Below are 6670 nucleotides of genomic sequence, written 5' to 3'. Positions count from 1 at the left end.
TCATTCTCTGATGCTGCCCGAGTAATTTCAGCCACAATCCACACAGTAGAACAATCTCCAACAATCTGAAAAAAATTATAGCACGTCAATTATAAATAATTAAAACAAAAGATGTTAAAACAACACCAGAAAAACAACAAGAAGTTGATGTGAAAAATTACTTGTCTCCACAAGTGTGACATGCTGGAGAAACTTATTGTTTGGCACCCTGACAGTCACACACTTCACTAGTGGCCAAAACCACTGCTGTGCTTTATATCCATCTTCCGGCTTTGGAACATACTTTGTATATTTAAAAAGTTCTGCAGATAGCTTTTGAGCCTGCAATAAACAAGATAAATAAGATTAATACATTTACAATTAAATCAGTAAATTTAAAAAAGAAACCCAAATTTTAGACTAATTTTTTTTCTTGGGAAACATTTTAGATTTTTTTTAATGTTTAGATTTAAGGATGATCAAACTTAGGCACATATATGCACACAGTATCACAGACGCATTTGTTAATGCAGCTTCCCTAGTGTTTTATGTTTACAGCTAACAGACGCCCTGTTTGCAGACCTATAGTCTTGTGATATCCAATGGAAATTGTTAACTTATTTGCACGCGCAGTTGAAACTGTTCCTGTTATACCTTTAAACTTTTACATTCATACATTTCTATCATCATACAGGCCTGAGAATTACAGTAAAGTGACAGAGCGTTGTGGTAATGGCTCCTAGACTCTGGAGCTCTCACCCACTGAGACGTGTGATTTGTGTTAAAAAGCAGCTAAAAACTCAACTTTTAAATTTTGGTTTTGTGTAGCTTTCTCTCTTTATGCTGCCAGCACTTTGGTTCTGAACTACATTGTAATATTTATTTCAAAAGTTGTAAAAAGGCTTACTTTTTACTTAACATTACAAAAAGTTATTACTTAAGAAAAATTTACATTCTTCTGGAGAAAAAGTATAGGATTGACATCAGTAGCTAGTATTGACCACTTTAACCCTAAACTAGAGATGGTACGATACCACTTTTTTATGACCGATACCGATATCATAAATTTGGATATCTGCTGATACCGATATGAATCCGATATAGTGTTTTTTAATCAATAAAACTGTTTTTTTATATCTTGCTGCATTTTTTTATAAGTTCATACTCAAGTTTAAATAAACAACAACACTAAAGCTATTCTGTTATACCTGTATGTAAAAAAAAAATAAAATAAAATACACTGCACCCAAAATATTTCATAGTTCAGCAATAGTGATCAATCTAATAAACTTAAACCTACAGCATCCTTCCTATTCTGGTATTTTAAAGAGTACTTAGCAGAAAAATTAAGCAACCTAACTAATAGGGTTGCAAACACCCAGCAAAAAAAATAGCGAACCACCCTCCACCTCATGATGCTTAATCGAAGTAATCAACTTTAATTTGATGCAGTGTGAAAAAAAATGCACAGAATTAAATTATTTTTCAAGAATAATTAAATAGATTCAACATCTTTCTTCAACAAAAATGCAGACTGCACAGATGGTTCCTTCCCAAAGGAAAAAGTAGTATAGCTTACTTAGTATATTAGACTTCACAGTTACTATATACAGTAATGGACTTCTATACATTTTACATCAGATTAAAACTTTGGGTGTAAGATTCAGATAATTATTTATTAAAAGCTAGACATTTTAAATGAGAATAAGAAAGAAAAGTATGTCTTTGTGCCCCCTTTTCCCTGTTAATGCCCTATTGGCCCCCCTTGCTAAACTTTGCTAGATCTGCCCCTGCACAGTTACCAGCGGTCAGCTACGTAGAAAAGGATCCTGGTGTAGAAAGTAATATTAAATAAATTCTAACAACAGCTTATCAAGCTTAAACGTGCTGCTGTTGTTCAGCCGCTGGTTTCCTCTTTCTGGTGCAAAGTGGGCCAAAAACAAAGAAGAGAAACGGGAGTCGCGACAGAAAAGCCGATCAGCTGATCATTGATCAGTTTCATGATTGAAGTAGCAACAGGAGAGGGAGGAAGAGAGAAGAGGCAGTCGCTCCATATATCGGTTGTTAAGCTTAACGCGGGAATGCTTTACAAACATTCAGAGATAAACTTACACACTTGCTTTACTTCTCTCGGGGATAACTTCCTCGGAGATGAAATGCTGGTTTGGTAGCGAGGCTACAATACACAAAGCCGCTCTATCACGTGACGCACACTGCTCCGACGTGCTACGGTTATGAGCCGAGTTATGCCGTTGTTAAGGTTAAAATATTGAGGAAGGATACAAGAGGTGATCGAAGAATAACCACACTGATCCGGCCGGGTTAAGTCAAACGATGATTTTAATACACGCGTGGGAAGATCACTACAGACAGCAATTGATCTTCGACTTAATAAAAGCACAAACAATTATTTTATAGATTTAGGGTTTGATTAATGACGCCCCTTCATACGTCACAGATACATTTTATACATAGATCAGATCAAAACCACAATGACTTTTAACACAGTTCGAAAGAACATCATCTTCTATTTTCATGGCCGGTATCTCCTGTCAACCTTTCAGTTCTTGTCTTGAAGTGAATTGTTCCTCTTTCTTGCCGAGACAACAAGGAACGGTTCCTCGTTTACAGAGACACTTTCGCAGTTACAACCAGACATGACTAATCTCTTACCTATAAATAAATCCAACTAATGTGTGTGTGTGTGTGTTGACCTCACTCAGCCTCTATGTCACCTCTCACCTACTAACTGTCTGTGTCTCGTCCTTAAATGCTTCTTTCTCAATTCACCTGTTGCACTTCTGACCTTTCACCAGAACAGAGGCTCATCCTTATGTGTAACAACCTAACTGAAACTATATATATGTCATCTACCAAATAAATGTTTTAATCAAGAACCTCTACTAAAAGCTTAATATAAAAATGACCTGATATAAGTGTTTTGTAAGCATGTATTGCAATTCCTTCTATGTTCTAGTTTCCCTCAGCATGTATCACCTGGACAGTCACGCCAGTGAAGCTTAAGACCCTTAATGAACCGAACATCAACTCAAAATAAGCACAGATATGCAATATGTATAAAATAGTTATAACTGCATCTGGAATACAAGGTTAATATGATAACCGTATGCATAAACATCTTAAGGCCATCTTAAAGCTATCTGTTACATTGTTAAAGCAATGATCATACTGCAAATTATATTATGCTGGTAAAATACTTTTTGTTCATCCCCACACCATGTCACAAGTTTTGTGAGGTGCTTTTTTGATATTTAATGGATTGGAGTACATTTTTTATTTCTCTCCGATATCCGATCCAGTAATTTACGTCAGTATGGGACCGATACGTAATATCGGATCGGTCCTCTCTACCCTAAACCCAGCAACTTATGTCTTTTAAAATTATCCACCAATCTCTGACATTAACCTATTGAGAGATTTAACTACTCTGTTGTGCAAATATCTTTACAGCCATAAAATGCTTGATTATTTTCTCAGTTACTGTTACAGTTACTGTGTGATTCAAATTTCAGTAGGATTCAATATTCACTAATAATAATAATAATAATGGATTGCATTTATATATCGCTTTTCGAGACCGTCAAAGCACTTTACAATCCCACTATTCATTCACTCTCACATTCACACACTGGTGGAGGCAGCTACAGTTGTAGCCACAGCTTCTTCGGGGCAGACTGACAGAAGCAAGGCTGCCATATCGCAAACTAAATGCTGTGGCCCCAGAAACGGAAACACTAGGAAACGTGGAACACGGAACCAGGAACGATTGAATAGGGACATACGGAGAAATTTAAACCACATGGGACAAGGCGACAGTGGGCAGAGGAAAACACAGGGCTTAAATACACAAGGGAGTAACAAGGGATTGAGACACAACAGGAGAGCACAGCTGGGAGTATTCAAACATGACGAGACAAAGGGGAAGCATAACTCAAAACACTGAACACAGGACATGAGGCTATCAAAGTAAAACAGGAAACACAAGACAGGCATGGAGAAGCAGACTTGACAAGGAGGTATGGCTGACAGGGAAGACAAAGCAAACATAGAGCACAGAAACAAGAGTAACAAAACATGGAAAACAGGGAAAGAAAGGTAACAGAAACCTAAAGACTAAAACTAAGAATATATTTTAATGTGTCTGGGAACGCTGACCAACACAGCTAATCTCCATCAACTAATCATGCATCTGGGGTGCCTTCAGCACACGGGGTAGAACCCTCTAACTTGGGGCAACATACGCCAAGTTAGAGCTATATACGAATCAATCTCTCCTATTTAAGTAGGATGCTGGGACCTGACAAGGGAGCTCAGCTGCAGGAGGCAGCTGGAAAATGTAAATAAACATCCACGTGCCTTGGGTCCTTTGTCCACATCTAGTTTTCAAACCAGTCAAAAGCAGCACTGAAGTTTGATAAGGCAAGAACAGATTTGTTTTAATATTTTGGTCTGCACATTCTACTTTCCTTTTATATTGTTTTTTTCTTATTTTTTTAATAACAGAATAGGCTGTCTATAAATTATATCATATTATATCAATGCAAGCAAATTCCACTCATTGAAACAACAAACATGGAAAAAAAATGAAGTAATAGAATAGTATTTGAACTTACTGTGTCACAATGCAAAAATTTCCTCTTGGGCTCTAAAAATTCTGGAATATTTTTGAAATACTTTTTTTTCCAAGAGGTTTTCAGGGGATTTGTCTTTCCATTCTTCTCCATACAGGGCTGACAGCTTTTTAACCATGTCCCGATAATCATCACCTTTCTTAAGAGTCTTCAGTGACCATAATTCATCATGCCACTCCTAAAAGACAAAAATCATTGCATTTTAGTTTTATAAATGATAATGTAAAGCAAATACCTGCTGTATTTTTGTAAACGCATATACTGTAGCTTTAAATAAAATATTTAATTCTCACCTCCTTCAAAATGAACTCAATTTCTGCCTCATACTTTGGGCTGCAAGTGTTAGCCTCCACCTTTATCATGACTGTGGTGCATGCACTGATTATTCCAGTGGCCAAAAGATTCTTCTCATTAATGATGGCATTGATTAAAGAGCTCTTTCCAGCCCAAATTGGTGGAGAGCCTGCATGACCGCGGGGCAGACGGTCAGCATAGTCTCTCTGAGCTTAGCATGGCTCTCAGTTAAATACCTTCCACAGGAACAAAAGGCAGTACACAGCTTTTTCACACCTTAAGGTTCACACTCCCTTGCTGCCTCCCAGAGTCCTCGAAGAGACAAAAGACTCTTCCTGTGGAGTTGTCTGCTTTCCCCAACTTCCTTACTAGACCCCCACCATTTGTCTTACTGTATGAGTGTGAGACATGTTAAAATCCAGTGGCACCAAGGCATTATACAATAAAATAATGTGATTAATACAAAAGTAAAAGAAATTCCTATACAGCAAAACAAAACAGGGCGTGGCGAACTGAGGGAAAACTAAACCAAAATCTAAACTGGGAAGAGGTAAGATTACCTACGAAGACTGTGACATAAAACATGATCATGAATCTCAACTGGAGCATGCAAAACCAAGACTTGAGGCAGTCAAAACATGAACCTGAACAGAAACATGAAAAACCCTGAGACCTGAAATGACATGAATCTAGACAAACAGATAAACCAACACTGAGCAGGGGGAGAGAGGACTTAAATGCACAAAAGGGTAATGAGGAAAGTGAAAACACCTGGGGAAACGGAGCTGACACAAATGAACCTGATGCCACAGGGGGTGCAAAACTAAACACTTCGAAACACAAGACTTTCAAATTAAAACAAGGAAAGGAGCATGAGAATGGGTAAGGGAGAGGCACGAGAACAACTAAAAGTTATACATAAAGGACAAAACAAACTTACACAGAAAACAGGAAAAGACTCATAAACAAGCAGACATGGACGATGACATTGACTTGACTAAACCCCAACTAATATTAACACAATAACTTAACATAAATACAAAATAAACTCAAAATGCTGGGTCACAGACCCAGCCCCCTGATAACAGGTTAAAGAGAGACTGTAGGATGGGGTAGTGCAGTAGTAGATTGTTTGATGGATAAGGAGGTGTTTAGATTCTTGGTATGTGAGGAGGGCCAAGAGTGGGTCCTGTACTTGTATTTCATTATTTTTTAACAGATTTTGTGTTTTGTGTGTTTTTTCACTCAATGTAATTTCCAGATGATTATTGTTCCCATGGGCTATTTACATACTTTCAATATTTCTTTACTAGAGTGTTGAAGCTAAGCCAAAGAAAACTGGTACATACTGTAAAACACCTTATACGATACACCCATTGCTAGGGATGGGTATCGAAACCCGGTTCTTGTTGAGAACCGGTTCCCACTGTTTCAATTCCTTGGAATTGTTTGCCATTTTTGCAAACGATTCCCTTATCAATTCCAGTCGCCCCGAATGACGTCACCACGTTGCGGAGCGTCATTTACCTGGCAGGGCGCCTAAGCAGCTCAAACGCTAAAAAGTTTGGTTATACTTTACGAGAATGGATGACAACAGGGCAACTTGCAATACTTGCAAACTAGATATTTCATTTAAGGGAGGAAACACTACGAATATGCAAAAGCATTTGCTCACAAAACACGCGATGACCTTAAATGAATGTTGTATTTTTTATTCCGCTCCGGACTCGTGAATCTCAACCATG

General features: G+C 37.7%; 1 long non-coding RNA gene across 1 annotated transcript; it reads right to left on the bottom strand.

Annotated features, from left to right (window-relative positions):
* Window positions 1-252: 252 nt before the first annotated feature.
* Window positions 253-5078, bottom strand: LOC113020027 (uncharacterized). Its single transcript, XR_003272136.1, has 3 exons — window positions 4925-5078; window positions 4614-4809; window positions 253-321 (listed from the first exon to the last, which is right to left on the bottom strand). It is a non-coding gene; the product is annotated as an uncharacterized LOC113020027 (long non-coding RNA).
* Between the last annotated feature and the right edge of the window lie 1592 nt (window positions 5079-6670).

The sequence above is a fragment of the Astatotilapia calliptera genome, chromosome 4 (genome assembly GCF_900246225.1).
Source record: "Astatotilapia calliptera chromosome 4, fAstCal1.2, whole genome shotgun sequence".
In the NCBI taxonomy this organism is placed as follows: Eukaryota; Metazoa; Chordata; class Actinopteri; order Cichliformes; family Cichlidae; genus Astatotilapia; species Astatotilapia calliptera.
The sequence above is the reverse complement of the archived record's forward strand: the minus strand, read 5'-3'. Positions and strand labels throughout refer to the sequence as shown.